Source organism: Galeopterus variegatus, unplaced genomic scaffold (assembly GCF_000696425.1).
Source record: "Galeopterus variegatus unplaced genomic scaffold, G_variegatus-3.0.2 Scaffold3032, whole genome shotgun sequence".
NCBI classification, from domain to species: Eukaryota; Metazoa; Chordata; class Mammalia; order Dermoptera; family Cynocephalidae; genus Galeopterus; species Galeopterus variegatus.
In genome coordinates this window covers 208,127-219,619 of record NW_007729143.1, presented here as the reverse complement: position 1 = coordinate 219,619, position 11,493 = coordinate 208,127, and positions in this window count along the sequence as shown.

Here is an 11,493-nt window from a genome sequence, read left to right as displayed (position 1 = left end):
ATACCTCAATGAACCTCGTATTTCACAATAACTTGTGAACAGTTAGTTGGAGAAAAGAACAAGCTGACTGGGTGGAGAGGCCACGGGTTGTCATCTCTGATTTCCTCAGGGGCAGAGCACAGCTCCCGTACACACTAGGTGCTTAATAAACACATTCCGAGAAAGATCAGTGGTGAAGAAAGAGACCACAAAGCCAAAGGAGTGCCAAGAACCCAGATGGGATTTTGTCATCAGAGCCCCTGGCAGCCTGGTCTTGGGGACGTCAGGGTGGCCCAAGTCCTCCCTTGTCTTTCTCACACCAATATTTGCGCAGATTCAAGTCACTTATGGCCTCTCCCACTCCTGTCCAGAATAAGAAAAAACTACTTCTGCAGTGATACTGATCTCCCCGTGAATGGAAAACACCTTAGTATGAATTTCCCCCAAATTTATTCTCTTGGGAGGGGTAAGATCCACCAGGCAAGAATCCTTTTTGTTTACAACACGCTACAATAGATGCAGTAGAAGTGCAGGCATGAAGGGGACCTCTAAGCTGACTGCAAGGAAAGTCCCTGGGAGATGACATCCATGTGGCAGGACCACAGAGCCCAGCACTGGGCGGACCGAGGCATCCAGGCTGAGGAAGAGGCACCAGGAAGACCACAGCAGCGGAAAGGAGCGGCCATGTTCAGAGGGAGCTACTTGGGTCTCCTTTAAAACTCCCACGTCTGGGCCGGCCCGGTGGCGCACTCGGTAGACTGCGGTGGTGCTCCCGCCGAGGGTTCGGATCCCATATAGAGACTGGTCCGCTCACTGGTTGAGCGCGGTGCGGGCGCAACACTGAGGGTTGCGATCCCGTTGCTGGTCGCAGTACGGGTGCGACACTGAGGGTTGCGATCCTGTTACCGGTCACGAAAAAAGACAAAAAGGAAAAAAAAAAAAAAAACTCCCACATCGTCCGACCCGGAAGGGACCTTGGCTGCTGTCTCACCTTCCTCTGAATAAATGAGATTTGGGGGCTTTGGTGACATGCCTGACCTGAGCATCTGAGTTACCTGAGTTACCTGTGTTAGCTGTGTTATCTGCTTAGTTGTGTTACCTGTCTTACCCGTGTTATCTGAGTTACCCATGTTCCCTGAGTTACCTGTGTTACCTGTGTTAGCTCACTATCCTGGGTTATCTGAGTTACCTGTGTAATCTTTGTTACCTGCATTATCTGAGTTACCTACGTTAGCTCACCGCCTTGTGCTACCTGTTTTACCTGAGTTACCTGTGTTACCTGTGTTAATCCACTGTCCCTCAAAGCAGCTGTGGTGAAGGGACATGGTGCGTGTTTTAAGTTCCAATTTATTGGGAACTGTTCCTTTTGTAAAATAAAATAAAGTTTCTAGAAAAATGAAATGAAATAAAGACATACAAAATATAAATCCCAATTTTTGTTAGATTCAACAGACATAAAATTACTCTGTCAAATTGCAGTAACAGTTCACACTGATTCACTCTCAATTTCTGCTCTTCCCTGTTGTGAGCTCAGACACCCAGCCCTGGTCAGCTGGCCACCTCCAGGAGCCTGGTGTGGCCCTCAGCCAGTCCTCACCACAAACCTGGGGTTGTTCCTGCCACTGTCCCACAGCTGGGAAAACTCCAGCCCAACGTCATGGAGTCTCAGCCACCTGTGCTGCCAAACACCTGGGCACGTCCTTGACTTCAGCTCCCTCCTGGCCCCCAACATGGTCAGGGAAGGCTGCAGATGCCAGAGACAGGTGACAACCCATGACCCCACCACAGTGTGATGGAGAAGAGCTGCCAGACCATGAGTACCACAGAGCAGCAAGGAAGAGACAGTCCCTCGGCCACTGCTGGGCTGGGGACCTCTCAGAGGATGCCTGCCAGTTGTGGACAGCCCCTTCCAGCCCTAGATCCACCCCCCACTGGACTCAGCCTCATCTGCACAGCTCTCTTCAAACCTGACTGCAAGCTCCACAAACCGAGATGATGGTGCGTTCATTTCTGCATCCCTCCCTCGTTCCACCTGGCAAGGCACCTGCTCACATGAAGTGCTCAGGTGACAAGTGCTACAATAAGAAGTACACAGAAGAGAGAGTTGGGTGCGGTGGCCTTCTCAAGCTCCCCGTGCACCCCCTAACACACATCTTGTCACAGTAGGGTGGGGACTCTCATTATTCTTTTTACAAAAGAGACAATCTTGCCCAAGGTTGTCCAGGGCCTCAGGGCCTTCCAGGGTCACAACCATGGTCTGGGGGTTGGTTTCGTCTATGTGGACTCCCCTACTGACCACAACCTCCTCTGGGGCAGGGACCTGCTCATTCCTGTCCCATAACTCCGGGCAACCAGCCCACAAAGGGGCCAAGCACAGCAGCCAACCTCAACCACAGACACCTGCACTGATATCCATTGTCCCAGCAATGCTGGTCCCTCCTGGGAACCCATTCCTCCTGCCGAGACTTAAGTAGTCACAAAAAACCCGTGTCCCTTCCCTGCTGGCTGAGAGTATTTGAGGCAACTCAGAGATACCAATAAAGGAACTGCTATTTAAACTTTGCAGACTGCAACAGGCAAGGCGTTTGAACATATCTGACTGCACACTTTTTGTTAAGGAGCCCAAACATAAAGTTAGGAATGGGCTGAGTGCTGTCTCAGGCCTCTCCCAGCCTGGAATTTCTCTGACCTCCCCGTGAGTGTGGACGTGAGTGAACTCACAGTAGAAAGTTCCCGCTTGCTTGACCCTCACGTTGCACGTCCAGTGTTGGCCTGGGTGACCCATCCGTTGCCAAGACAACCACATTCAGACATTGACATAGTTAGACACGTTCCACTGCATTGTGAATCAACATTTGCCTCTGTTTCTGGAACAAAGTGAGGAAATCAAGTATCAGACACTGTAAGTGGCAGGAGGGCTGAAAGGAGAGCTGCTGAGAGGTGACTCACTCTGCCCGACTGCACGCCTCGGCTCCCGGCTCACATTACCCCTGCAGTACCCACTGGGAACCACGGGCCCCGCTTCCCAGGCAGGCCCCAGCTGTGGCAGCCTGTGGCAGGGCTCTGGTCGAGGATGGCACACCCAGGGCCTTTGGGGTCAGCAGACAGCAGCGTCACTGAGTGAAGAGGCAGGAACTGAGAAACACCAGCTCGCCCACAGGGCGCTCAAATTCTTGTCTTTTCCTTGATTTGAGCCAAAACAATGATCTGAATTAGACCAAATTGTGATGACTGTTGATACTTTTTGTTGAAATACACCAACACCCCATCGGGACAACCTCTGCCGATTTTGGAAGGCTGTCTACAGCTCCTGTTTATTTCCAGCTGCATCATGTCACTGCGACTGTAGGGTGGGGACTCCCGTTACTCCCTTTAACAGAGGAACAAAGGAGAGAGACGCTCTTGCCCAAGACTGATAGAAAAACAGCAGAGTCCAAACGATACCTCACTATGGGATTAAAAACCCACTGCTCCTTACCCAATAAAACACTGCCTCTCCGATGAAACAAATAATCACCTCCATAAGTCTCCTTATTTTGCGATTGCTCCTATGGATATTTTTAACAGGTTCTCTGGCCACTCTGCCAGGCAGTCTTGTCCAGTTCCTCATCTGCAATGGCCACGTGGGCCTTTGACAGTTCAACCAGAAGCTGTTGGTGCATCTATCAACTGGGGCAAGTGATATCATTTCAAGACTTGGAGTCACAGACTGGGAAGAACTCTGGAGACCAAAGACGAGTAAACAGCACCATGATCGCTGCCCCCACGCCATCTACCGCCCCACCACCAGGACCTCGTCCAACGTCAGCAAGAGGCCAAGTGCTCCCCTCCATGGGGGTCCCATGTCTTCTCAGCACAGAAAATGGGGCTTGGGGTAATCCCTGGAATGCTGAAAAGGTAGGGTGTTATGAGGATAAAAATAAATAGCATGTGTCAAGTATTACATAAACTGCACACAGTAACACCTCAGGAAGGTGTCACCCCGTGAGAGACAGACCCAACCAGAGTCCACATGTGGCACCTGAAGGCGGCTTCACCAAGAGGCCAGGGGTCCTTAGAACTATGTCACTTTCAACACTTAAAGCCACCAACAGTCCCCCTCCACCTGGAAGCTTTATTTTCCTGCCTTCCCATGTCACTATCAAGGGAAAATCCAAAAAAGACCCCGGCCTTGCTGGGTGCATTTGGCAATGTCTGCTCCAAGGCGAGTCAAGTTGGCTCATGGCCATGGGGGCACGGCTTGTGCTGCAGGTGGACCTGAGAGGACTGTGTCTCCACCTGCACCCCACCCCCCACCCCCCACACACAATGGCAGCTGTGGTCATGCAAAAAGAAAACTGTTTGGGAGAAAACAAAGTCAGTTCTACAGGAAAGCTCAAAGCCACTTGTGTCTTTCCAGGTTGGCTGAACTGACCCCGATAGGCTAGCAGAGGCGGGAGAGCTGAGCCTGCAGAGGAGGCTCCGGATGAAATGCCAAGACCACGAGGGATACATGCCATGGAAGACCAGCATGGGATGAGGAGCACACCTAGGAGTGAAAGCCCCAGGACACAGGGGCCCTGATCATGTAAGGGAGAAGGACAAAGCCCTTACAAGAACGGCAAAGCAAGGACTGAGACCCAGAGCCCCCTCAGGAGGCTGGAGGTGCCCCACCGCCCCGTGCATCTGTCACACTCAGTTCTTCACCTCCCCTCCCTGGACCTTTGAACCCCACCTGGTAAATTAGCTGGTTCTCTAAGGTCCCTCCTGAAATCCCATCCACCTGGGAGCCTACTGACACCCTCAGTCCCTGGGGCCCCCGCCCTGAAGTGCCCAGAGCAGCTCTGTCTGTCCCTGCCGTGGGCCTGGCCGGCAGTTCTGCCTGCATTTGAATTGGAGGCCCCCGCGCAATGCAACAAGGAGAAGCCGGCTCTGCCATCAGACCGGAGCACTGAACTCAGCTACACTCTCCCCCGTCTGGGAGAAGAGCCAACTCTCCCCACCCCAGCCTGTCCCCCACCTCCCGCAGTGACTCCCACAGAGGCCCTGACTTGGCAGGCCTGGGTAGGACCCAGACTCTGGGACCTCCTAGGAAATCCAGACGTGGAGCCAGGACACTGCTGTGGCTGGAGGACGGCAGGTGAGGCAGCCAGAACGTTCTCCCGAAGCACAAATCAAGCCCCTCACAGAGCATCCCCAGTGCCCCAGTGCCGAGGTCTGGCAGGCCTGGTGGACCCTCCACAGCACCCGAGGGGGGCGAGTGGGGACTCCAGACACCGCCTGGAGACCAGCCTCAGGATCTAGTCCCCGACTGCCCAGCTGTGTTGTCTAATCTCACTTTACACTTCCCCCAAACCTGCACCCCAACAGGGGCCAATTGCTGCTTCTCCCACAATCCCCCAAAGGGGCTCACGCATCCCTTCCTCCTCGGCCTCCCCCAGACCTCGAGAGGAAAGTGCCAGGAATGAGAAAGGGAGACTGAGGCAGAGCTCCACAGGCCACGGGCACCCCTGACCACTTGCATGGAATCATGGTGAGCAGTGTCTCTGGACACGGAGCCCTTGCAGGGAAGCAGAAATGGCGATGACAGGCCCCAGGCTACGGGGAGATGGAGGTGAAGCCGTGTGTCCTGCCGTCCCTCCCAGGCCCTGGGTCCAGAGCTGCTGCACATCCCTCCTGCGGGGAAGAGGGTGCTCATGCATTTGGGATAGAGTCATCACACCCAGGTTTCACTGTGTCCACCCTCACCGCACCCTCCCCCCAGTAAAGGACAAGGACGCCCCCAAGCAGAAGGAGGGCAGGCTGTGGGGGCACCTGCCATCGGCCAGCTGTGGGTCTGCAGAAACACTCCTAGAAGTTCACCGTCCATTCAAGGTGGACGGCAGGACCAGGACCCACTCTGGCTTCTGATTTTAAGCCTCCCACTATTTGGGTTCTGGAAGCTTCTTCACAACCCCCCATGAAGAACAGAAGCTGCACCAGAACTCTGGAGAGGAGAACTTTCCCAAAGGGCCACCCCCCCACCTCGGGTGCTGCCCCATTCAGACACACCGAGCATCCCCCACCTCACAGAGCGGCACTGAGGAGAGGATTTAGTGTGAGTGTGGCTTGGAGGCAGAAAAGTCTGAGCAGCAGGTGTGAGGACATCGCTGGTCAGGAAACCCAGAGGGTTGCAGGGGAACTGGGGTGGGGGGCGTGTTGATGCTAAGTGACCAGGACCACTTGGAGGTGCTGCCCAGCCAGCAGAGCCCATCTCAGGAGGCAGCCCCACTTCCTGATGGACATCGCCACGCTATGCACAACAGGACAATTGTGCAAAGGTTTCCATTTCCTGCAGGGCAGGGGATAGGCAGGACAAAGAAGGCGCAAGTCAGGTCTGCCCTCCCGGCGCTGCCCGGCTCTCTGAGGCTCTGTCTAAACAAATAAATAGGCTCTGCCGTGAAAGGGACTTTGTGCATTGTTCTGCTGACTTTGGGAAAGGAAAGCTCAATTAACAAATGACCACAGAGGGTTGCTGGGGGCCAGAGGGCCGAGCTGGCCTCTCAAGGCCTGGCCCACTGCCTAGAAGACTGTGCTGACCCTGGAGAACAGGCGGGAGGGGACACTGCAGCATGCCCATCTCCCAGGCAGTCCCTGAAGGGTCCCTGCACCTGTGAGTCTCCAGCTCCTCCCTGGGGGCGTGAAGACCCACTGTGTTGCTCAGTGGCATTGCCGTGGAGATGAAACCACGTAACCGTGCATCCAGCATTTCAAAGGCCTCAGCTCCAAGTAACTGTGGTTTGTTGTCATTCCCGTCAGGTTGAGAACCTCAGGTTTGGTCCTGGGGACACAAGGCACAAGTTCTGACGGGCTCCCACCCTCTGTGAGACTCCCTGAATCCATTTCAGTGTCAGATGGAGGTTGTAGTAATAAAAACAGTATAACGACAATAGAACCTACTTTAAGGAGCTTCGGTGCAGACTCAATGAGATAATGCTGTGTCATAAATAATCTAAACCACTGCGTTTATCTTAACTAAAAAGATGCATTATGCATTAAAATACAAACAATGCATCCATTTTCAAGATGAATCTGGAGAATCCCAGCTCTGTGCCCACCTCCCAGGGTGTATGAGGGAAAACGTTACAGAACATTCCACTCACAGCACAGTCCTCTGTGAGGCTGGAGAGCTGTTGGGTGGGGGAGCCCCAGGATGGCGAAAGCTGCAGTCTTTTTTCCTCAAGGTCCCTCAGGACCTTCCACTGGGGGACACATTCAAACCTACCCTCTTCTCTGCGAGGGAAAATGTGCAGGTGGCAATAAACCGGAGAAGTGCAAGACGGGAATGAAATCAGGCAGCTGTTAGGGACAAGCATGTTGCTTCCTCTGGCTCAGTCCTCTTTATTCACATCCACGTCGTGGACTTCACCTCTGCAAAGGTCACCTGGCCTGGGGATCTGCATGTTCTCACGTAGACACTGATGGCTGCCTGCCCTGCCCTAGCCTCTCTCTGGCTCCCATCTCCACGAGTCTTCTTCAAATGCAGCCTGACCAACCCTCACCTGTCCCAAAGTGCTCTCGGGTTCAGTGACTGTGTCCCAGTTGTGTGGCTGAACTTTCTCTGCCCAGGAGGGACTTATGCCTCCTGGCCTGTGCTCTGACGCCCCCATGCCACAGCATACACACTCCCACCTGAGGACGGAGCCCAGTGCTGTCTTCAGTGCACTGCTCACTTGGTCTCCCCCAGCCGTGATCTGTCACTATCATCCATGTCCTGGGCTGGACCTCATCCCTGGTCTCATAGACTGTGGGGTCCAACCACACAGGATACAGCAAGAGTTGACTTCCTATCAGGAACGTAGCAAGCAAGTCCAAAGTCGATCAATCAGAGGCTGGCTGGGGGCAGTGGGGTTCATGTGAACCAGGTGTCTGGGAAGGCCTTTCCTCCGATGTAGGTGTTTGACCTGGACTTGCTGGTCTCCAACCCCGCCCAGCTCAGAACATCTCCTGAGCCCAAACACCATGTGCTCTTCAGAGCCCAGCCCAGCAACCATGTCCCCCAGTCTCACTGCACTTAGCTGCCTCTGCTGCAGTGAGTCTGGGGTCATGAGGAAATGACAGCATCCAGACCCTGCAGGCACGCATGACAGAGCACTGGGAGAGCCAGGCTGGCTTCAGGAACTGCTGGGGGCAGGGAGAAGCCCAGTGTCCTGCTCTCATCCACGCCCTCAGCAAGCAGGTCCTCCAGCCCGCCCTGCACCAAGCACCTGGGATAAAGTACCCTGGAAGACAGGCCCCCATGGAGCTGACCTCTGTGTGGGGCAGACAGAGGGAGAGAGAAAACAAAACAAGGGAATTAGAAAGGCAAGCACAGGACAAGGGAGGTGCTTTACAAGAAATGGCTGGGGCCTCATGACTCGGGGTGAGGAGGGAAGCCTCCCCCAGCACGTGCCAGGGAAGGCCCTTCTGAAGAGGGCTGGGAGGGGACCCTGGGGAATGAAGACACTGGGGTTGGGTCTGGCCGCCCAGGGAGCAGGGTGGGCCACAGTGATGCCAGGACACAATCTGGAGCCAGGTCATGTCAGGCCTGTTGACCACGTGAGAGTCTAGGTTTCATTCTAATTTCAACAGAAATCCTCTAAAGAGCATTGCACAGAGGGGCAGCACTTTATTGTTCAGGGGAGGGAGGTGCAGAATGCAGTATTAAGGACCCGGTAATAAGGAAACGTGCCCATGATCAAAGGTGGCGGGCCCTCTCTCTCTCCCGTTTACAGTATTAAGGACCCGGTAATAAGGAAACGTGCCCATGATCAAAGGTGGCGGGCCCTCTCTCCCGTTTGCTTCTCCTCCTTGATGATGGATCCTTTCTCTCTGGAAGGGAGTCTTTCATCCTCCCCAGGGCTGGAAGTATCTCCAAGTTTACAGACTTGCAGCTTTAGGGCCACTGAGAAACATATGTCTTCCCTGCTGGCTCAAGGGGAAAAGTCCTGGGAAAGAGTCCCTCTGGTTCAGGATGAGTCCCATGCCCAGCTCTATACCAGGGTTTGCCTTGGCACATGCTACCCAAGCACTGTAATTGGCCGTCCCCCACTGAAAACCGAGCTTCCGGAAGGAGGAGAAGCAGAGCCTCAAAATAAAGGGGCCATCTGTCTGAGCAGGCGACACCGTGAAATCACCCGTAAGTCCTGATGAAACTGAGCTCTGGGGAGAGGAAGGCACACGGATCCCCAAGCAGCAGAGATTCACGGAAGCGGAGAGTCTGCAGGCAGGAGGCTTTCACTGAATTCAAAGGAAAGGCTGAACCAGGATATTTTTCACAGAAATAGAAGAAAGGGACCGGATAAAGGAAGTGAAATAAAAAGCAAAGTAAACAAAACTGGTGGAAGAAAGGAGAGCTTCAAACTGGGAAGGGCAGAGGAGGCTCGGGTCCCCAGTGAATCCCATGGGGTGCCTGCGGTCCGCGGTCTTATGTCAGTGCTCAGATCAGCACCAGGGGCCACTCGCAGGAGCTAAAACCACCACATCTAAGAGGTTTTGCAATCCATGCCCACCCAACCTTTCTCGTTCTGAAAACGGTGAGAAGTCCACACTTCAGCCCAAAGCCTGTTAATCTTCATGGCACATTTGGAGGTGGCAGGCTTGGGTTCAGGACAAGAAATGCCATCCTGGCTCATAAAACCTCCTGCAGAGGATCATCGGCTCTAGAAACCTGAAACAGAACCGCCCAGTGAGCAGGAAGCACACAGATGCAGCACACACCACGGCCTCATGTTTTTAGCACAAAGAGCTAGAACAGTTCTGCCCATTTTTTAGAAGTCTATTGAAATGTCCTGCCAGAATGAAACAAAATACAGTAATATAAAAATTCATGGCAGCAGGGAATGAAGGTGAAGGTCCAAGATGGTGTACCAAGGCAGCCGGGAGGCCCCCACCCTCTGGTCCCCAAGTGTTCTCTTCAAACATCTCTCTTGACGTTCACTGGACCTGAACAAAGCTCCTCTGCTCTCTCCCCTTCTCCAGCTGGCAAACTTGCAGCTCCCTTCAAGGCCAGGACCAAGTGTCCCAGTCTGGGCAGCCACCCGGTGCCCCAGGCAGGTGCAGCCACTCCCTGCTCTAGGTGACCACAGAAGCCTCCCCGTTCTTCTTCTGGTACCAAACTGAGCCAGTCTCTTGTACGCCACATCCCCTGCTGGTCATGGCTGCTCCCCGCCATGGCTCCCCACACAGGCTCTGCACCCAGGTCCTGGCCCCTTGCACCCCAGACTCAGTAAATGTTGGTAAGTGTTTGGTGATGGACGCAAGGCCTCTGGCACAAAGGAAACTGCTCAGAGGTCATTTTCCATTCTGAAACACTTTAAAAGTGTAGGAGCTCCAAGCCACACCTTTTCCTACTGCCTAAAAAATGATCTGACAATGAATCCAGCACCTGGAAATCAACTCATTGCTAGATGGTTTTTAAGCAACACTGCCCCCCCCCCCAGGCTCTCTTCGTAGGCTGGCTGGTGGCCACAGTGGCCAGGTCACATGCATCACCCGCTTCCCTGTCCTGGCATGAAGCCACTTCAATTCCAGAAGTAAAGCAGCAGGAGCAGCCAATACACAGCTGCCACAGGAAAGGACAGGACTTCACAAATGGACACTTCCTTTGCATATCGTTATGTTTCAGCCGATTAGCAGGAAGATGACCAGGTAAAGTGTTAAGTGGTAAAACTCCACCCATCTGGTTATGAGACACAGCATCTCCTTGCCCCTCAGGAGAGCTACGATGCCTCTCCTTGGATGGGCCCTGGAAGTAACAAGTCGCTGGCCCCAGGAGATGGTAAATACCTGCACAGACTTTGTCACTTGTCCTTCGGTGACGGGAGGACATAACTAATCGATCAAGACACTCCTTTCTTCCAGCGTGGGCAGGTCTTCAGAATCCTTATCCTCCCTGTCGTTCCTGGAATAAATTGTTTTCTGTTCTTCTGCTATGGGTAGGATGGAGATAGGTAGACAAAGTCAGAATGTTAGCCAGTGACACACTTGTGCAATATTTATGGTGCTTGCAGATTTAACAGCATACTCTGGTACGTATGTATGTATGTATGTACGTATGTATATATAACAAAACATGAGTGCTCAGGAAGGTAGGAAAAAAATCTAGAATGAGTTTACTCACATGACTGTGCAACTGAATCTCTAGAATTCTTTTTATCTTGCAAAACAGAAACTCCATCCCCACAGAAGCAACAATTCCCCATTTCCCCCTCCCCAGCCCCAGGTAATTGCCGTTCTACCTTCCATTTCTAAATGGATTTGAGGACTCTCAATACCTCCTGTAAGTGGAATCCTACAGTATTTGTCCTTTTGTGGCTGGTTTATTTCATTCAGAATCACGTCTTCAAGATTTATTCATGTTGTAACATGTGACAGGATTTCCTTTCTCTTCAAGGCTGATATTTTACCAGACTTTCAAATTTAAAAAACAAATAAATAAAAGACTCGGTAGCCTACGAAAATCAATTGTCCCATCGTTCCAGCTTAATGGCTTGCAATGGGAACTTAGGAAACCAG